Genomic DNA, 23,255 nt, shown 5'->3' with positions numbered 1-23,255 from the left:
CAGCCCCTCCCCATCCCCAGCCCCATCCCCATCCCCATCCCCAGCCCCAGCCCCATCCCCATCCCCATCCCCATCTCCAGCCCCATCCCCAGCCCCATTCCCATTCCCAGCCCCATCCCCAGCCCCATTCCCATCCCCATCCCCATCCCCATTCCCAGCCCCATCCCCAGCCCCAGCCCCAGCCCCATCCCCAGCCCCAGCCCCATCCCCAGCCCCATCCCCATCCCCATCCCCATCCCCAGCCCCAGCCCCAGCCCCATCCCCAGCCCAGCCCCAGCCCCAGCCCCATCCCCAGTCATAAACAGAGCTGTGCTTGCGAAGAGCTGCTGGCAAAACGGACGTAAGTGCAGTTTGAATGAATGCTTACGGGCTGCTGCCTACCATCGCTCAGACAGACTGCTCTATCAAATCATAGACTTAATTATAACATAACACACAGAAATACGAGCCTTTGGTCATTAATATGGTTGAATCCGGAAACTATAATTTCGAAAACAATATGTTTATTACTTCAGTGAAATACGGAACCGTTCGGTATTTTATCTAACTGGTGGCATCCCTAAGTCTAAATATTCTTGTTACATTGCACAACCTTCAATGTTATGTCATAATTACGTACAATTCTGGCAAATTAGTTCGCAATGAGCCAGGCAGCCCAAACTGTTGCATATACCCTGACTCTGCGTGCAATGAACGCAAGAGAAGTGACACAATTTCACCTGGTTAATATTGCCAAGCTAAATATGCCTAGCTAAATATGCAGGTTTAAAAATATATACTTCTGTGTATTGATTTTAAGAAAGGCATTGGTGTTTATGGTTAGGGTAGGGATGGATAACATCAGACCTTATCCAGAGGAGTGGATGACTTAGTGGGTAGGGATGGATAACATCAGACCTTATCCAGAGGAGTGGATGACTTAGTGGGTAGGGATGGATAACATTAGACCTTATCCAGAGGAGTGGATGACTTAGTGGGTAGGGATGGATAACATCAGACCTTATCCAGAGGAGTGGATGACTTGGTGGGTAGGGATGGATAACATCAGACCTTATCCAGAGGAGCGGATGACTTGGTAGGTAGGGATGGATAACATCAGACCTTATCCAGAGGAGTGGATGACTTAGTGGGTAGGGATGGATAACATTAGACCTTATCCAGAGGAGTGGATGACTTAGTGGGTAGGGATGGATAACATTAGACCTTATCCAGAGGAGTGGATGACTTAGTGGGTAGGGATGGATAACATTAGACCTTATCCAGAGGAGTGGATGACTTAGTGGGTAGGGATGGATAACATCAGACCTTATCCAGAGGAGTGGATGACTTAGTGGGTAGGGATGGATAACATCAGACCTTATCCAGAGGAGTGGATGACTTAGTGGGTAGGGATGGATAACATCAGACCTTATCCAGAGGAGTGGATGACTTAGTGGGTAGGGATGGATAACATCAGACCTTATCCAGAGGAGTGGATGACTTAGTGGGTAGGGATGGATAACATCAGACCTTATCCAGAGGAGTGGATGACTTAGTGGGTAGGGATGGATAACATCAGACCTTATCCAGTGGAGTGGATGACTTAGTGGGTAGGGATGGATAACATTAGACCTTATCCAGAGGAGTGGATGACTTAGTGGGTAGGGATGGATAACATTAGACCTTATCCAGAGGAGTGGATGACTTAGTGGGTAGGGATGGATAACATCAGACCTTATCCAGAGGAGTGGATGACTTAGTGGGTAGGGATGGATAACATTAGACCTTATCCAGAGGAGTGGGTGACTTAGTGGGTAGGGATGGATAACATTAGACCTTATCCAGAGGAGTGGATGACTTAGTGGGTAGGGATGGATAACATTAGACCTTATCCAGAGGAGTGGGTGACTTAGTGGGTAGGGATGGATAACATCAGACCTTATCCAGAGGAGTGGATGACTTAGTGGGTAGGGATGGATAACATCAGACCTTATCCAGTGGAGTGGATGACTTAGTGGGTAGGGATGGATAACATCAGACCTTATCCAGAGGAGTGGGTGACTTAGTGGGTAGGGATGGATAACATCAGACCTTATCCAGAGGAGTGGGTGACTTAGTGGGTAGGGATGGATAACATCAGACCTTATCCAGAGGAGTGGGTGACTTAGTGGGTAGGGATGGATAACATCAGACCTTATCCAGAGGAGTGGATGACTTAGTGGGTAGGGATGGATAACATCAGACCTTATCCAGAGGAGTAATAAGCAATACATCACATCTAGGTGGTGGGTTAAAGCATAGTATCTGCTTTAGTTTACGAGATGATCAGTCCCTGGCGAGGGAGGAGCTGGTTTTTACATAATGTTATTTATTTATTCTTAACAAATTTCCATTTTTGTTGTCAATTCACGCAATTGGACATTTATAAGATACCTGTTTTCCAGAATCGAGAACGAAGAGAATATCATATAGTTGAAGAATCTATGGCGGTATTTTCTATAACCTGTAACATCCAGTACTGGATACATCACATTATCTGGCTTACAATCTGTAGTTGGAGTAGGACGCAGACCACCCTCCTCTGTCCTTCTCCTAGTAGCCTAGCTGTTGCCTTTTTTTTGTCTGTCAGGATGTTCATTTTCCAGCTCATAAATCCTTTGCTGTGATGATTTTTGTGATTCATTCTCTCACTTTTGTCTCCCGTGATCTATTCAGCGCTCCTCTCCTTTGTCCTGCGCCCAGAGATCAAACACGTGTGAATCACCAAGCATGGGCTCAGCTAATTCATTCCCCTGTGAGGAGAACCATCCTACTGCAGTGTGAACTCGCCCTGCCGTCACTATTTAGACATTGAGACCAAATACGCATTGGCCTGTTGTCTTTTCTTTGTGGGTTTTGTCTTCCACATTCTAGTGCATTTTAGAGTTGAAGAACGCCAACTACAGATTAAAATGCTTGTTAGAGCATCTCGAAGACTAAATTCAAAATAGACGAGGTGAGAAACAGATTCAGTTTTACTATTGTAAAATGCAGTGATGAGAATTCTATTGTCCACATCAGGAGCCCAGGCTTTTGACATAGACGGTAGAGTTCTCGTCTCTGAATCACACGATCTTAAGATTCAGTCCGCTAAGGCACTTGTCTCTCTCTACAGCGGTCAGCTACATTGGTGACCAGGGTGGGAACCTTTCGATACGCGCTATGGGGCTCGGGCACACGAATGCTTCCTAGGGAGACGGGGGGGATACTGAAGCATGCATTGACGAACGGTCTACTGTCTCCATCAGAGGCTTTGGCGTGGATAAAAAAAAGCTCTCATTTCTGGACTGCAATACTGTAGGATTATGCCTCCCACGGTACTTCTCTCTCTATATGCAGTACACTGATTGGTAGGTTACACTATATTTAGATACTTCAAATATGCCTGAGACACCTTTGCTATTTGTCTCCATACTCAATAAAGGGTGATACACTAAATGCGATGGTGTTCTTTGCTTGAATGTATATGCATGAAACATGGGGCGGCAGGGTAGCCTAGTGGTTAGAGTGTTGCACTAGTAACCGATAGGTTGCAAGTTCAAACCCCCGAGCTGCTGACAAGGTACAAATCTGTCGTTCTGCCCCTGAACAGGCAGTTAACCCACTGTTCCTAGGCCGTCATTGAAAATAAGAATTTGTTCTTAACTGACTTGCCTAGTAAAATAAAGGTTAAAAAATAAAAAAAAAACAAACATACATGATGGAAAACATGTCTCACACTCTCACACTAATAATTTAAAGCACCTAAATATACTCACCTTCACTGAACATTTAGTATTTGAATCTCAAACATTCATTTCCCAACTGCTTGTTCTGTAATCCTGCAGCCTCTTTATCATTGTCCATATCTTATATTCCAATGCATCCAACATTATGCATGTCCACCATGGTGTGGACTCATCTGACAACTCCTCTGGTTTAGAAATCAAACTCTGGTCATCTCATTGGAGAGCACATTGTCTACATTTCCCACAGCTGTTTTTTAGAGAAGATTGTATTGCAAGGTATGCTATCTGACGCACCTAGTTAAATAAAGTTTAAATTAAAAATGACAAAATTGAAAATAAATACATGTGTAGGATATGCTGTGTTATCTAGTATGCCGCTGTCGTCTTTAAACCTCTATTCTAGGATACATGACACATCTTTCTGTCTGCTTTTATTGGGGTTTCCATGCAAGCTATATTACTGCATTGGTCTTTAAGCCAGCAGATAGTTGCTTGAAATGAGACATATAATCATGTCAAAACATGGTTGAAAAATGTGATTAACTAACAGAGGCTAATGGCTAATGAAACACTAGGCCCTGAGCAGGCAAACTGACATTTACAGTAGCTGGCTAGGCTAGTCAAACTGTAACATTAGCTAAATGGTCAACAGAGTTAGCTCTTCATACCATCAATACCATTCGTATTGTATGCTGCATACTGTATGTCAAGTGCACTCAAAAACAGATATTTATCTTATTTCAGTCTTTGGGAGCTCATCACACACATACAGAAAGCAGTTCGCGTTTTCCTTTGAGGATGTGTACATCGCAGATAGAAGCAGGCCATTGGCTGCCTTCATCACAAGGGGTATGTGCGGGTGTTCTGATTGGCAGCAGTTCTCTCAATGGGGATGGATGAACTTCATGTTGTGTCAATGGAGAGGTATGACAATACACCCAGACCGGACCATTCTCTAAGGGCTGTTCCCACAATGCATTGGGCCTTCCGCTTCATCATGCACTCTGTAGGAAGATCTCAACTCCTCACGTCCTCTTTCATCTCCTCCTCAAAACACATTGGATGAGAAAGCCAGAGGTCCCTCCCTTTGACCTTCTCCTCCAATGAGTTCTCAGTCGTACCCCTCCAGCCCCTATGCCGTCACCATCGCCTAGCAACTGGCCCTGGCTGCCTAGCAACAGCCATAACCATACCGCTGTAGGAGGGGAGATGGCTCTTTGTCAATGGTAGAGAACACGTCACTCATGTATGATGTCATCGGTCCCCTGTTAGCGCTGTGACCATCCCACTTGGTGAGGATCTCTCTACACAAGGGGGTGCTAGTAGTGTGTGGCAACATGTGCTCACTATATAAGGCCTGCAGCTATGTGAGTGACGTACATTCCTCCCCATTGCACATCACTGAGATTGAGCACTGCATACATGCAGGACTACGCAGGTACATGAATGTATATGCATACACTCAAACATGCAAACACGCAGAAACAAATATAAATTCTACAAAACTGCACACACACACACACACACACATATTCAAGCAGCGCTATTGAGTGTTTGAGTGGAGGTCCTTTCCCTGTCAGAGAGCTGCTCTGGCTCTGAGAGAGTGTAGAAAGAGAGAAATAGGAGGAAGAGAGGAGGAGGGATGAGAGGCACTCCCAGGCCTCTGTGTGGGTGATAGGGTCTACTCCATGTCCCCAGGCCCACAGCTCTTCACACAGGAGCCATCCACAGGCCCAATTAAAACTGCATTAATCACAACCCACTGGCAGTAGACAGACACAGACACCTGACCCAGCCCGCTGCAGCACATCCACCACCCACACATCAATATGCATATTACACACACACACACACACACACACACACACACACACACACACACACACACACACACACACACACACAGTGTAACAACACAGCTACATTGACCCACCAGTGTTCATGTAGGTTCATGCATCACCATCTTTGGACCCATGTGTGTGATCTCTAGTGAGAGTATGCCTCTGTAAAGGTCACCGACAGTAAGTCAATGACAGCAGGTCTTTTAGTCCTATGTGAGTGACTCACACAGGGATGTAGAACACTAGGTGAGATGGTGAACACTGGTATGTGAAGGACATTGGAAGCAGGTCACAGTGAAAGCACGACAAGGCCTGGAAGGACAGCTCTCTGTGAAGGTCAAAGGCATCCTGTGTGTTAGGGTGAGACAGAGATAGATGGACGGCCATAAGCGCCACCGCTGGGGAATTGAAGGGATCTAATGAGGATCATAGTCAAAGACAACAGCAGCCAGTTATCTAACCAGCCATCTGGACCTAACAGGCCTGGATGTGCTGCTGTGGAGTCGCTCACTCTATCACTCACTCTGCACAAACAGGGAGGGGAGAGGGGATGAGGAGAGGGAGCGAGGGAAAGAGAGAGGGGAGAGGGAGAGAGAGAGAACGGGTAGAAAGTGTTTACAGAGGAGAGTTGACAGAGTGCTGTAATGGGACTGTTTTTTCCGTTGCATCGACCTGGTGTGGGCCTTTAGGGCAGGTGGTGTGAGGTGCTAATCAAGCCCAGCTAGTGAGCTAGGCGTTGCCCACCGGGGCTGCTCCTGCCAGGTAGACAACTTGTACGGCTGCTCTCCATGTGAGCTGGAAAATACCTTGTTGCTGCAGTCCTCCTGACCTCAGAGTCATCAGTACACAACCACAACCTGCTTTCACTGTGTTTGTTAGTATTCACCCTGGACAGGACCATAGCAGCTAAGGCCAGTTTAACTAGAGTGGAATATCACTACAGTTGCCTAACAAGCCATTCAGAAGTCATTGCTACATTCATTACAACTGCCACACCCAGAAAAACATGAACTGAGACTACGTATTCATTTTATTAAGGGGTTCCTATGATCTATCATACCATGTTTTGTTTTACACACTGTCATGTCCAAATTGTACCATTTGTAATCTTATTTTGATATATTCATTTTATGGATTGAATCCCCGAGCTGACAAGGTAAAAATCTGTCGTTCTGCCCCTGAACAAGGCAGTTAACCCACTGTTCCTCGGACGCCGAAGACGTGGAGGTCGGTTAAGGCAGCCCCCTGCACCTCTCTGAGTCAGAGGAGTTGGGTTAAATGGGGAAGACACATTTCAGTTGAATTCATTCAGTTGTACAACTGACTAGGTATCCCCCTTTCTCTTTATATTCTACTATTGCTTCTCCGGTTTGGTATTAATATAAATGTGAAGACAATTAACTTGAATAATCCCCAGAGGGACAAAGAGTAAATTTGGTGTAAGAAAAGTTCTCCATCACATAGCCTTCATCGATCAAGGCCTCAGTGGTAGAATCTAAGGGAAAGGAAATGAGGAGAGGAAGCTTCACCAGGCGATTGGGGCACAGCCATGGATCCCTACTGGTCACATGAGCTCTCGGGCCAGGCCACACCAGGCGCTAGTGTCACATGACCTCCTCAGCATAAGGCTTTTCCTGTTTCACCCTCTGTGTTTGGGAGAGAGGGAGAGTACAGCTACTCCAGGGGCACTGCTCAGAGAAAGATACATTTTAAAACAAGACAATCAGCTTCCTTTTACACAACATCACTTTAAGGATGGATCCTACAGTGGCAGCCGGCAGGAGGGAGTCAAAGTGTGTGTGTGTTTATAAAATATATGTTTTACACCTAGACTGAAGCAACAACATAGACAGAGATATAGAGAATGACAAAGTGAGAGGATATACAGAGTCACAAAGACAGGAGAAATATAAAGTGAGAGAGCGAGATCGAGAGCGAGAGAGAGCGGGAGAGAGAGAGAGCGAGCGAGAGAGAGTGAGAGCGAGCGAGAGCAAGAGAGAGCAAGCGAGCGAGATAGAGAGAGAGAGAGAGAGAGAGAGAGAGAGAGAGAGAGAGAGAGAGAGAGAGAGAGAGAGAGAGAGAGAGAGAGAGAGAGAGAGAGAGAGAGAGAAAGAGAGAGAGAGAGATGCGAATAAACATGTGCTACTGTCGGTCTGGCCCAGAGCAGGTTGACACGTTTACATAAACACAGGTGGAGTGAGCTACTCTCCCATATTAAAAAAGTGTGTGTGTGTGTGTGTGTAGAGCTTCCCGCATAAAGCTTGACTATGTAAGGAGGATCCGAGACTGTCATTTTCATAGTGATGAGTAAACACTGGTGTCCCTGTAGCTTTCACAGACACATAGAACAGACACACACACACACACACACACACACACACACACACACACACACACACACACACACACACACAACACAGTATATTTGATCTGCCTCTCCTCAACAACACTCAACTCCAGTCCTGCAGGTCATGACAGATGCCCAGTCCTGCAGGTCATGACAGATGCCCAGTCTTGCAGGTCATGACAGATTCCCAGTCCTGCAGGTCATGACAGATGCCCAGTCCTGCAGGTCATGACAGATGCCCAGTCCTGCAGGTCATGACAGATTCCCAGTCCTGCAGGTCATGACAGATGCCCAGTCCTGCAGGTCATGACAGATGCCCAGTCCTGCAGGTCATGACAGATTCCCAGTCCTGCAGGTCATGACAGATTCCCAGTCCTGCAGGTCATGACAGATTCCCAGTCCTGCAGGTCATGACAGATTCCCAGTCCTGCAGGTCATGACAGATGCCCAATCCTGCAGGTCATGACAGATGCCCAGTCCTGCAGGTCATGACAGATTCCCAGTCCTGCAGGTCATGACAGATGCCCAGTCCTGCAGGTCATGACAGATTCCCAGTCCTGCAGGTCATGACAGATGCCCAGACCTGCAGGTCATGACAGATGCCCAGTCCTGCAGGTCATGACAGATTCCCAGTCCTGCAGGTCATGACAGATGCCCAGACCTGCAGGTCATGACAGATGCCCAGTCCTGCAGGTCATGACAGATGCCCAGTCCTGCAGGTCATGACAGATAACCAGTCCAGCAGGTCATGACAGATTCCCAGTCCCAAATCGACCCCATTCCCCAAAGAACGTGTTGTGTAGGCTAGTTTTGAGTCCTGCGGATATTGCCATGTTGGGATTGGGCACTTCTCCTATCCCACTCTGAGCATTTAGGCTATAGTTTCTGTACATATCGAGGTTGTACAGTACCAACTCACCACAACCCTTATAGGTTGAATGTAAACAAACTCTAAAATAACTGTTTACTGTAGTTCTGTAATGGACCAATATACCTTTGTCCCTTTATTGACACAAAGCTGTGCCCAGTAGGTTTAGAAAGCTAAAACAAACTGACTCTCCTCTCCTCTAAATAGACAATAAACAAACAAGAAAGCTGTACGTGCTGAATGAGTACAGCTATATCTGTTTTGTTTTCACTGTCGGATTAGCATGTGCTGTGCTTAGCCTTTGGTGGGCAGGTGAATGACAGGCTCTCTGACTGTATCCAGGCACACTGGGGTTACTAACAGAGACTGCACTCATTGGCTAATTATCTGTTTTCCTGGAAGAGGAGACATGACACACTAACAGGGAAGGAGGGGGACAACAGGCCCTGGAAGCTACAATCAATTCATTAGCTTCCCAGATAACAGGAGGATAGTATGCTTGGGTGGTATACCGTATATACCGTATACTGGGGTATTTGGAAATAGTCACGGGATGGTTTTTCAATACCGTCAATACCATTTAAACTATTTCTTTGAAGTTTTCAAAACATTTAAATATTTGTAGATACTTTTTAAGTAAATACATGCAGTGAATTTGTGCAATACGTTAGGAGATAAAGCAGATTGCGTTCTTCATTAGTTCCCCAGAACAGTCACATGTTTGTTTGTAAATAGCACAAAGGGAGAAAGCAAGAGCTGATGAGACCAGCTGTGTATTGACATGGGTCGCGTTTTATTATAAAGGTCAACCGTGTATTTTTTACTTCAATAGATTGATCAGGGACGTTTTCCTTCGGCAGAAAATAGCTTCGTTTTCATCCGATGAACACAGAAGAGCAACAGTATTTGGCTAGCAGCCACACAAGTAAATTAGCTTAATGAAAAAGCAAGGTCTTTTTGAGCAAAAACGACACATGGCCATCCTATGTCTAATGTTTATCATAGAACGAATGTAGCCAGCTACGTTTCCTAATGTTTTGTCTAAAGTTAATCTGGTATTTTAAACGGAGAAAAATAAAAAGTATCTACACATCTGTCAGAGCTACAACCTGTAGTAAATACTCAGATCTGTCAGAGCTACAACCTGTAGTAAATACTCTGATCTGTCAGAGCTACAACCTGTAGTAAATACTCTGGTCTGTCAGAGTAACAACCTGTAGTAAATACTATGATCTGTCAGAGCTACAACCTGTAGTAAATACTCTGATCTGTCAGAGCTACAACCTGTAGTTAATACTCTGATCTGTCAGAGCAACAACCTGTAGTAAATACTCTGGTCTGTCAGAGTAACAACCTGTAGTAAATACTCTGATCTGTCAGAGCTACAACCTGTAGTAAATACTCTGATCTGTCAGAGCAACAACCTGTAGTAAATACTCTGATCTGACAGAGCTATAACCTGTAGTTAATACTCTGATCTGTCAGAGCTACAACCTGTAGTAAATACTCTGATCTGTCAGAGTAACAACCTGTAGTAAATACTCTGATCTGTCAGAGCTACAACCTGTAGTTAATACTCTGATCTGTCAGAGTAACAACCTGTAGTTAATACTCTGATCTGGCAGAGCTACAACCTGTAGTAAATACTCTGATCTGTCAGAGTAACAACCTGTAGTAAATACTCTGGTCTGTCAGAGCTACAACCTGTAGTAAATACTCTGATCTGTCAGAGCTAGAACCTGTAGTAAATACTCTGGTCTGTCAGAGTAACAACCTGTAGTAAATACTCTGATCTGTCAGAGCTACAACCTGTAGTTAATACTCTGATCTGTCAGAGCTACAACCTGTAGTAAATACTCTAATCTGGCAGAGTAACAACCTGTAGTAAATACTCTGATCTGTCAGAGCTACAACCTGTAGTTAATACTCTGATCTGTCAGAGTAACAACCTGTAGTAAATACTCTGATCTGTCAGAGCTACAACCTGTAGTTAATACTCTGATCTGTCAGAGCTACAACCTGTAGTAAATACTCTAATCTGTCAGAGTAACAACCTGTAGTAAATACTCTGATCTGTCAGAGCTACAACCTGTAGTAAATACTCTGGTCTGTCAGAGTAACAACCTGTAGTAAATACTCTGATCTGTCAGAGTAACAACCTGTAGTAAATACTCTGATCTGTCAGAGTAACAACCTGTAGTAAATACTCTGATCTGTCAGAGCTACAACCTGTAGTTAATACTCTGATCTGTCAGAGCTACAACCTGTAGTTAATACTCTGATCTGTCAGAGCTACAACCTGTAGTTAATACTCTGATCTGTCAGAGCTACAACCTGTAGTAAATACTCTGATCTGTCAGAGTAACAACCTGTAGTAAATACTCTGATCTGTCAGAGCTACAACCTGTAGTAAATACTCTGATCTGTCAGAGCTACAACATGTAGTAAATACTCTGATATGTCAGAGTAACAACCTGTAGTAAATACTCTGATCTGTCAGAGTAACAACCTGTAGTAAATACTCTGATCTGTCAGAGCTACAACCTGTAGTAAATACTCTGCTCTGTCAGAGTAACAACCTGTAGTAAATACTCTGATCTGTCAGAGCTACAACCTGTAGTAAATACTCTGGTCTGTCAGAGCTACAACCTGTAGTACATACTCTGATCTGTCAGAGCTACAACCTGTAGTAAATACTCTGGTCTGTCAGAGCTACAACCTGTAGTAAATACTCTGATCTGTCAGAGCTACAACCTGTAGTAAATACTCTGATCTGTCAGAGTAACAACCTGTAGTAAATACTCTGATCTGTCAGAGCTACAACCTGTAGTAAATACTCTGGTCTGTCAGAGCTACAACCTGTAGTAAATACTCTGATCTGTCAGAGCAACAACCTGTAGTAAATACTCTGATCAGTCAGAGCTACAACCTGTAGTAAATACTCTGATCTGTCAGAGTAACAACCTGTAGTAAATACTCTAATCTGTCAGAGCTACAACCTGTAGTAAATACTCTGATCTGTCAGAGTAACAACCTGTAGTAAATACTCTGATCTGTCAGAGCTACAACATGTAGTAAATACTCTGATCTGTCAGAGTAACAACCTGTAGTAAATACTCTGATCTGTCAGAGCTACAACCTGTAGTTAATACTCTGATCTGTCAGAGCTACAACCTGTAGTTAATACTCTGATCTGTCAGAGCTACAACCTGTAGTTAATACTCTGATCTGTCAGAGCTAAAACCTGTAGTAAATACTCTGATCTGTCAGAGTAACAACCTGTAGTAAATACTCTGATCTGTCAGAGCTACAACCTGTAGTAAATACTCTGATCTGTCAGAGCTACAACATGTAGTAAATACTCTGATATGTCAGAGTAACAACCTGTAGTAAATACTCTGATCTGTCAGAGTAACAACCTGTAGTAAATACTCTGATCTGTCAGAGCTACAACCTGTAGTAAATACTCTGCTCTGTCAGAGTAACAACCTGTAGTAAATACTCTGATCTGTCAGAGCTACAACCTGTAGTAAATACTCTGGTCTGTCAGAGCTACAACCTGTAGTACATACTCTGATCTGTCAGAGCTACAACCTGTAGTAAATACTCTGGTCTGTCAGAGCTACAACCTGTAGTAAATACTCTGATCTGTCAGAGCTACAACCTGTAGTAAATACTCTGATCTGTCAGAGTAACAACCTGTAGTAAATACTCTGATCTGTCAGAGCTACAACCTGTAGTAAATACTCTGGTCTGTCAGAGCTACAACCTGTAGTAAATACTCTGATCTGTCAGAGCAACAACCTGTAGTAAATACTCTGATCAGTCAGAGCTACAACCTGTAGTAAATACTCTGATCTGTCAGAGCTACAACCTGTAGTAAATACTCTGGTCTGTCAGAGCTACAACCTGTAGTAAATACTCTGGTCTGTCAGAGCTACAATGTGTAGTAAATACTCTGATTTGTCAGAGCTACAACCTGTAGTAAATACTCTGGTCTGTCAGAGCTACAACCTGTAGTAAATACTCTGATCTGTCAGAGCTACAACCTGTAGTAAATACTCTGATCTGTCAGAGTAACAACCTGTAGTAAATACTCTGATCTGTCAGAGCTACAACCTGTAGTAAATACTCTGGTCTGTCAGAGCTACAACCTGTAGTAAATACTCTGATCTGTCAGAGCTACAACCTGTAGTAAATACTCTGATCTGTCAGAGTAACAACCTGTAGTAAATACTCTGATCTGTCAGAGCTACAACCTGTAGTCAATACTCTGGTCTGTCAGAGCTACAACCTGTAGTAAATACTCTGATCTGTCAGAGTAACAACCTGTAGTAAATACTCTGGTCTATCAGAGTAACAACCTGTAGTAAATACTCTGATCTGTCAGAGTAACAACCTGTAGTAAATACTCTGATCTGTCAGAGCTACAACCTGTAGTAAATACTCTGATCTGTCAGAGCTACAACCTGTAGTAAATACTCTGATCTGTCAGAGTAACAACCTGTAGTAAATACTCTGATCTGTCAGAGCTACAACCTGTAGTTAATACTCTGATCTGTCAGAGCTACAACCTGTAGTAATTACTCTGATCTGTCAGAGCTACAACCTGTAGTTAATACTCTGATCTGTCAGAGCTACAACCTGTAGTAAATACTCTGATCTGTCAGAGCTACAACCTGTAGTAAATACTCTGATCTGTCAGAGCTACAACCTGTAGTTAATACTCTGATCTGTCAGAGCTACAACCTGTAGTAAATACTCTGATCTGTCAGAGCTACAACCTGTAGTAAATACCCTGGTCTGATGCTGTGCTGTCGGCTGATCGTCCGAGTGGAGAAGTGCAGCTGAAGCACACAATTAGTCTGATGCCGAGTAGAAATTACAATAAGAAGCATTTTGTGTTTACAAAACGCAGTAAGAGATTTCTTATGCATTTTATCTTTGTTTCCCTGCGTGACAGATTAAGAATTCTTTGTTAACCCGGCCCCTAAGTTTAACTTGCAAGTTATCTAAGTAAGTGACTGAATTATTAAGGTGACGTGGCATCATATTTGGTAAGCTTTCTGCCGTGTTTAAGAAGTCAAAGCCCTTTGGATGAGTTTTACCACTGCTCTCTTTTGATTTCCTTGCGTTTTTTTCTCCCTCCGTTCTCAGCCCTTCTGCTCCTCCTCATCTTCTATGAGCAGAGCAGGCAGTCCCGTTGCCCTAGCGACTCCAGACTCCACCCAGACACAGCGTGTAGCCTACACATGCTGCTCCAGAGCCAGTGCCGTCTTTCCTTCAGACAAGCACAGGTCAAAACCTTGTTCATTTGGACAATTGTCTCGTTCACAATATCTCTCATTCACATTCGCTTATAAATGTCCAAACTCAACAAACATGACATTGAGCAGCTCCTACCTATATACTGTATGTATAAAACACAACAAACATGACATTGAGCAGCTCCTACCTATATACTGTATGTATAACTTCATGAGCTGGATTGACAGTCTTTGCAATTCGTTTATTTTCGTTTGCGCTCGTTAGCATATATTATCATACCCAATAGACGTTTTTTGGCGCCCTCCTTTGTACTTAGCAGGTAATACCGTATATCCCAGTATGAGAGGACAGTATGATGATATGAAAATCTGGGTACTGCCCAACCCTAGAGGAAATAACACACTATTTGCTCTAATGTGTCCATGATAGCAATGCTAAAAGAAGGCTAGAGCCACTGAATAGTGGGTAGTCAGCAAAAAACAGGGTGAAAAAGGTTGGTCTACGACCACTAGCTAACCGTTGCCTTGTGAGTGAAGACACTGTGCTTCACTCACAAGATCTAAATTAGCCAGGAGTCATAGAGGAAAACTGAACAACATAGCTGGGTGTGTGTACTGTGCTAGACTTTACTGTTATCATACTGTACTATACTGTTATCATTCTGTACTATACTGTTATCATACTGTACTATACTGATATCATACTATACTGCACTTTCATCATACTGTCCTATACTGTACTTTTATCATACTGTACTATAATATATTGTTATCATACTGTACTGTACTGTTGCCATACTGTACTATATTGTTATGTTATCATACTGTACTGTACTATATTGTTATGTTATCATACTGTACTGTACTATACTATCCTGTTATCATACTGTACTATACAATATTGTTATCATACTGTCCTATACTATAGTGGTATCATACTGTAATGTACTCTACAGTTATCATACTGTATTATAATATATTGTTATCATACTGTCCTATCTACAGTGGTATCATACTGTAATGTACTCTACAGTTATCATACTGTATTATAATATATTGTTATTATACTGTCCTATCTACAGTGGTATCATACTGTACTGTACTCTACTGTTATCACACTGTACTATACAATAATGTTATCATACTGTACTATAATATATTGTTATCATACTCTCCTATACTATAGTGGTATCATACTGTACTGTACTCTACTGTTATCACACTGTACTATACAATACTGTTATCATACTGTACTATAATATATTGTTATCATACTCTCCTATACTATAGTGGTATCATCGTGTACTGTACTCGAATCATACTGGAATATACTGTTATCATACTGTACTATACTATATTGTTATCATACTATCCTATACTATACTGAAATTATAACGTACTATACTGCTGTCGTACTATACTGTTATCATACTGTACTATATTGTACTGTTATCATATTGTACTATAATATATTGGTATCATACTGTACTATACTATACCGTCATCATACTGTACTGTAGTACACAATACTGTTATCATACTGTACTATAATGGTATCATACTGTAATGTACTATACTGTTATCATAATGTACTATAATGTTATCATACTGTACTATACTGTTATCATGGTGTACTATACTGGTCATGCTGTACTATAATGTTATCATACTGTACTATACTGTTATCATGCTGTACTTTACTATATTGTTATCATACTGTACTAAACTATTATCATACTGTACCGTACTATACTGATACCATACTGTACTATACTGTTATCATACTGTACTATACGGTTATCATGCTGTACTATAATGTTATCTTACTGTACTTTACTGTTATCATACTGTACTATACGGTTGTCATGCTGTACTATACTATACTATAATGTTATCATACTGTAATGTACTATACTGTTATCATAATGTACTATAATGTTATCATACTGTACTATACTGCTATCATGGTGTACTATACTGGTCATGCTGTACTATAATGTTATCATATTGTACTGTACTATACTGTTATCATGCTGTACTTTACTATATTGTTATCATACTGTACCGTACTATACTGATATAATACTATACTTTACTGTTATCATACTGTACTATACTGTTATGATACTTTACCGTACTATACTGATATCATATTGTATTTTACTGTTATCATACTGTACTATACTGTTATGATACTGTAGTGCACTGACATCATACTGTACTTTACGGTTATCATACTGCACTTTACTGTTGTCATACTGTACTATACTGTTATCATGCTGCACTATACTGATATCATACTGTACTTGACGGTTATCATACTGCACTTTACTGTTATCATACTGTACTATACTGTTATCATGTTGCACTATACTGATATCATACTGTACTTTACGGTTATCATACTGCATTATACTGTTATCATACTGTACCGTACTATACTGATATCATACTGTACTATACTGTTATCATACTGTACCTTACGGTTAGCATACTGTACTATACTGTTATCATACTGTACCGTACTATACTGATATCATACTGTACTATACTGTTATCATGCTGCACTATTCTGATATCGTACTGTACTTTACGGTTATCATACTGTACTATACTGTTATCATACTGTACTATACTGTTATCATACTGTACCCTACTATACTGTTATCATACTGTACTATACTGTTATCATACAGTACCGTACTAAACTGTTATCATACTGTACCATACTATACTGTCATCATACTGTACTATACTGTTATCATACTGTACCATACTATACTGATATCATACTGTACTATACTGTTATCATACTATACCGTACTATACTGATATCATACTGTACTACACTATTATCATACTGTACCGTACTATACTGATATCATACTGTACTATACTGATATCATACTGTACCGTACTATACTGATATCATACTGTACTTTACTGTTATCATACTGTACTCTACTGATATCATACTGTACCATACTATACTGATATCATACTGTCCTTTACTGTTATCATACTGTACTATACTGTTCTCATACTGTATTATACTGTTCTCATACTGCGCTATACTGTTCTCATACTGTATTATAATGTTATCGTACTGTACTCTACTGTTTATCACACTGTACTATACTGTTATCATACTGTACTATAGTGTTTTCATACTGTATTATACTGTTATCATACTGTATTATACTGTTATCATACTGTACTTTACTGCTATCATACTGTACTATACTGTTATCATACTGTACTATACTATACTGGTGTGTCAGAGTCTGTATGTCACTGAGTCTGACCAACATAATCCACTGTAGTGTACACACCCTTAGCTCTGAGCTGTCAACATAACCCTGGCCTGTACACAACTCGATAAAGATGCTTTGGTCTTTCGGCGCTTGGTCCTCATAGTCATAGTGTTAAGAGGTTAGGCTTGACGCGGTGAGGCCCAGTAGAGCCTTTGCCTATATTGTGTTTAATGAAGACATCATTGTCACCCTGAAACCTATGTGTGTGTGTGTGTGTGTGTGTGTGTGTGTGTGTTGCGTGTGTGTGTGCGTGCGTGCGTGCGAGTGAGAGAGAGAGAGAGAGAGAGAGAGAGAGAGAGAGAGAGAGAGAGAGAGAGAGAGAGAGAGAGAGAGAGAGAGCGAGAGAGGACTACATGTGCTGGTATCAATCACACATCCTCAGCCAGAATTGTGCCATAGAGCCAGACTGCCCAATTAGTACTGGCCCCGTGGATCAGTCTGCACTAAGCCTAGCGACAGCAGGCCATTGGTACCCACAGGATTTACCATGGAAAGACAGACAGACAGACAGACAGCCAGACAGACAGACAGACAGACAGACAGGACAGAAAGAGACCGACAGAGAGAGAGACAGACAGACGGACAGACAGAGAGAGACAGACAGAGGGGACAGACAGATGGACAGACAGAGAGAGACAGACAGAAGGGACAGACAGACACAGGGAGAGAGAGACAGAGACAGACAGACACAGGGAGAGACAGACAGAGGGGAAAGACAGACACAGACAGAGACAGACAGAGACAAACAGAGGGGACAGACAGATACAGGGAGAGACAGACAGAGGGGAAAGACAGACACAGACAGAGACAGACAGAGGGGACAGACAGACACAGGGAGAGACAGACAGAGACAAACAGAGGGGACACACAGACACAGGGAGAGACAGAGAGACAGACAGAGGGGACAGACAGACACAGGGAGAGACAGACAGAGGGAACAGACAGACACAGGGAGAGACAGAGAGACAGACAGAGGGGACAGACAGACACAGGGAGAGACAGACAGACACATGGAGAGACAGACAGACACAGGGAGAGAAAGACAGAGGGAACAAACAGACACAGGGAGAGACAGAGAGACAGACAGAGGGGACAGACAGACACAGGGAGAGACAAACAGAGGGGACAGACAGACACAGGGAGAGACAGAGAGACAGACAGATGGGACAGACAGACACAGGGAAAGACAGACAGACACAGGGAGAGACAGACAGAGGGAAAAGACAGACACAGGGAGAGACAGAGAGACAGACAGAGGGGACAGACAGACACAGGGAGAGACAGACAGACACAGGGAGAGACAGACATACACAGGGAGAGACAGACAGAGGGAACAGACAGACACAGAGACACAGGGAGAGACAGAGAGACAGACAGAGGGGACAGACAGACACAGGGAGAGACAAACAGAGGGGACAGACAGACACGGGGAGAGACAGACAGAGACAAACAGAGGGGACAGACAGACACAGGAGAGAGAGACAGGGAGAAATGGAGTAAAGTAGGATAGAAGGGCTTTTATGAAGGTGAGGCATTTCCTGTATTCCTGTAACTCATCCCATCTCTTTCTCTTTCATTTTGCTATGATGTAACAGCAGCTCCATTTCAGAGAATCCACTTCACTAATCAATGTACCTCCCCCCCTCCTTCACTCTCTCCCTCCATCTCTCTTTCCCTTCTATAAACTGTATCTCTCTCCCTCTCTATCCCCTTCACTCTCTCAAATACCCCAAATTCCTAAAACGTTGCAGCATCATTATCAAAGCTCTTACTAAAAAGAGAGACAAGGAGAGAGACAAGGAGAGAGAGAGAGAGAGAGAGAAAGAGAGAGAGAGAGAGAGAGAGAGAGAGAGAGAGAGAGAGAGAGAAAGAGAGACAGAAGGAGAGAGAGAGAGAGATGGAGGGAACGCGAGTGTGAGAGATTTTGATAAACTCCCATATCTACTGGGTGAAATACCACAGTATGCCATCACTGCAGCAAGATTTGTGACCTGTTGCCATAAGAAAAGTTCAACCATTGTAATTACAACCCATATTTATGCTTATTTATTTTCCCTTTTGTACTTTAACCATTTGTACATTGTTACAACACTGTATATATCCATAATATGACATTTGCAATGTCTTCATTCTTTTGAAACTTCTGTGAGTGTAATGTTTACTGTCAATTTTTATTGTTTATTCACTTTCGTCTATTATCTACCTCACTTGCTTTGACAATGTTAACACGTTTTACATGCCAATAAAGCCCCTTGAATTGAATTGAGAGGAGGGAGAGAGAGAGAGAGCGAGAGAGAGAGAGAGAGAAGAGAGAAAGAGAGAGAGAAGGAGGGAGAAAGAGAGAGAGAGAGAGATAGAGAAAGAGAGAGGAGGGAGAAAGAGAGAGAGAGAGAGATAGAGAAAGAGAGAGAGAAGGAGGGAGAAAGAGAGAGAGAGAGAGAGAGAGAGAGAGAGAGAGAGAGAGAGAGAACGAGAGAGAGAGAGAAGGTTCATAACAAACAACTTAATCTGGCAGATTAAATCTTCATGGTGCTTATTAGGGAGCAAAATGTTCTGCCTCACTCCCCCAGAATGCACTAAAGAGCACACTTCCATCCTCCATCAGTTTACCTCCTATGAGAAAGGATGACATACCTGCACCACTGAATGATGGGAACTGTAGTTCATCACTTCTAGTGATGTAGCCCAGTCATGCAAGGAGCACTTCCAGCACATGTATGCTAGGTAAGGTCATAGCTTCACTTATGATACAAAGGTAGAGCCCATACAGAATTGCCTGTTCTCATCATTTAAAACCTGACAAGTGATCTGATCTGTGAAGGTACCAATGTTAAAACATAATTCTAGAAAGTGTTACAATATTTCAGCTGAAGAAAGGAGAAGTGGTTAATGGATTGTAGTTAGTAGAGGCTGGCTCTGTGGCAAGTTACTGCTTTCAAAGCTGAACCTTAGAAAAGTCTACTTTTCATGACAGAGCATGGTATTAGTGTTTCTTTGTAGTGAGTACAGGAGTGGGCAAAATCATGCATCACAAAAATCTGTCTAAAAATACAGTTTCCTTTTATATCACTCTAAAACTCTACACACCTATACTTACTACCTGACTGCCTTTGACTTGTGCTCTCTCCCTGTGCGTGCGTGTGTGTGTGTGTGTGTGTGTGTGTGTGTGTGTGTGTGCGTGCGTGCGTGTGTGTGCGTGCGTGCGTGTGTGTGTAAGGGCCTGTTGATGCAGACCAGTACTGACGGGAGGCAGCCAGTGAGTCCCATCACAGATGCCTGCCAGCTCCTTTTGTACAAAACAAGCCGCTCACACTCCTTTCTTTCTCTCTCCTCTTTTGTTCTTCCCTCAGCGAGTTGGGCATACTCTCAACATGGTTGACAGGGGATCTGCCTGTACTCTGCCTTTCTTCACTAACACTTCTCCAACTTGATGCTTTGTCCTTAAGCAGAGCTTTGACCCCCCACAGCCACAATCTGAACGAACAACACAGTTACCACACCACTGTAACTCATGTTTGTGTGTCAGAACTCTGTGTTGAACGAACAACACAGTTACCACACCGCTGTAACTCATGTTTGTGTGTCAGAACTCTGTGTTCCTACATGTCTTTAACCCGCCTGAATCTAGCTAGCATCAGGATTATGTGTTCTACATATTGATCCCTGTATTGATTATGGACTTGACACAGGTCATCAACGTAGCGATTGAGTGCAACACGAGTAGTGGGAGAGGGAGACACTGGTTAGAAGAGAGAAGAGTTCTTGTGGGGTAAATGAGAGGTCACACACGCAAACACTGACACAGACACACACTCTAACGTGCGTGCACACACATTTACACACACAGTACACATTATGAGCACAGTGCTCTTATCCATCCTTCCCAATTAAATGACTTTTATCCTAAGCATCAGGCATAGTAAAAACGACTTATCTGATAACTAGAATCCCTATGTGTGTACAATTGTATAATTCATGAATATGTAAAGATACACCGAAAGAGAGAATCCTACAGCCGAAAGCTACAGTCAGGGTTATAATGCATGAATTAACAACCATCTGTAGCCAGAGGCAGAGGAAAGCACTCCCCTTGCTCTCTACACGACCCTGTTTTACACACCCTCTGTCTTATAATACAGGTGCTGAAGACACGACCCTGTTTTACACACCCTCTGTCTTATAATACAGGTGCTGAAGACACGACCCTGTTTTACACACCCTCTGTCTTATAATACAGGTGCTGAAGACACGACCCTGTTTTACACACCCTCCGTCTTATAATACAGGTGCTGAAGACGCGACCCTGTTTTACACACCCTCTGTCTTATAATACAGGTGCTGAAGACACGACCCTGTTTAACACACCCTCTGTCTTATAATACAGGTGCTGAAGACACTACCCTGTTTAACACACCCTCTGTCTTATAATACAGGTGCTGAAGACACGACCCTGTTTTACACACCCTCTGTCTTATAATACAGGTGCTGAAGACACAACCCTGTTTAACACACCCTCTGTCTTATAATACAGGTGCTGAAGACACGACCCTGTTTTACACACCCTCTGTCTTATAATACATGTGCTGAAGACACGACCCTGTTTTACACACCCTCTGTCTTATAATACAGGTGCTGAAGACATGTCACACCCTGGCCTTAGTTATCTTTGTTTTCTTTATTATTTTGGTTATGTCAGGGTGTGACATGGGGGATTTATGTGTTTTGTCTGGTCTAGGGGTTTTGTATGTTTATGGGGCTGTTTCCTTTCTAGGTAGTTTGTATGTCTATGGTTGCCTAGATTGGTTCTCAATTAGAGGCAGCTGTCTATCGTTGTCTCTGATTGGGAACCATATTTAGGCAGCCATATTCTGTGGGTGGTTGTCTTCTGTCTTTGTGTCTATGCACCAGATAGGACTGTTTTTGGTTTTCACACTTGTTGTTTTGTATTTTGTAAGTGTTCTCGTTTATCGTCTATATTAAACATGTTGAACACTAACCACGCTGCATTTTGGTCCTCCTCTCCTTCAACGGAAGAAAACTGTTACAAGACACAACCCTGTTTTACACACCCTCTGTCTTATAATACAGGTGCTGAAGACACGACCCTGTTTTACACACCCTCTGTCTTATAATACAGGTGCTGAAGACACGACCCTGTTTTACACACCCTCTGTCTTATAATACAGGTGCTGAAGACACGACCCTGTTTTACACACCCTCTGTCTTATAATACAGGTGCTGAAGACACTACCCTTGCTCTGACCTACCTAGCTAGGAAAGGACATGAGTGTCTCTTACTATCAAAGCAAATCAGCTTTTACAACAATTAATGTACATTTGAATGTGTACAGCTAATTCACTCACAGACTTAAACCTAACCCTATCCGTCTCAGCAAAAGCTTTGAAATGTACGGGCGTGATACACTTATTCATGATAACGGTATTGAAATAGAGTACTTATGATAAAATAGTTGATGATGAATCTGTGTATATTATTATTGTTGTTCTTCACCTCAGACAGGGACAAACAGATGGTTGTCGCTCTGTGATGACAAGGTATTTTTCCTGCCACTGTCCAATGACTCGCTCACACTAGCAAGTCACAGGAAATGCTAAATGTCCATTTCCTGATGTAACAATGATAAGGGAGCTTGAAACTCTGACTCACGTACACTTCTCTCATGGCCACAGTCACATTACGGAGAGATAGAATGAGAGAGAGAGAAAGACTAGAGAAGAAAGGAGCAAGAACCGAATGAAAGAATTGAAGCATCACTGAGAAATAGGTGAGTGTGACGTACTGTGACAGAGCACAACCACCCCCGTGTTTGAGTGACACATCAGTGACATGTTGAGTGATCCAGCCACCCTA

The 23,255-nt window shown here is 42.7% G+C and overlaps 1 protein-coding gene across 1 annotated transcript in view; it reads right to left on the bottom strand.

Moving 5' to 3' along the window:
* The window catches only part of LOC110499309 (protein kinase C epsilon type), a 152,892-nt gene that overhangs the window by 82,616 nt on the left and 47,021 nt on the right, over positions 1–23,255 (bottom strand). The gene's annotated exons all lie outside the window — the stretch shown is intronic.

Source organism: Oncorhynchus mykiss, chromosome 20, assembly GCF_013265735.2.
Source record: "Oncorhynchus mykiss isolate Arlee chromosome 20, USDA_OmykA_1.1, whole genome shotgun sequence".
In the NCBI taxonomy this organism is placed as follows: domain Eukaryota; kingdom Metazoa; phylum Chordata; class Actinopteri; order Salmoniformes; family Salmonidae; genus Oncorhynchus; species Oncorhynchus mykiss.
This window is presented reverse-complemented; position numbering and strand designations above follow the sequence as displayed.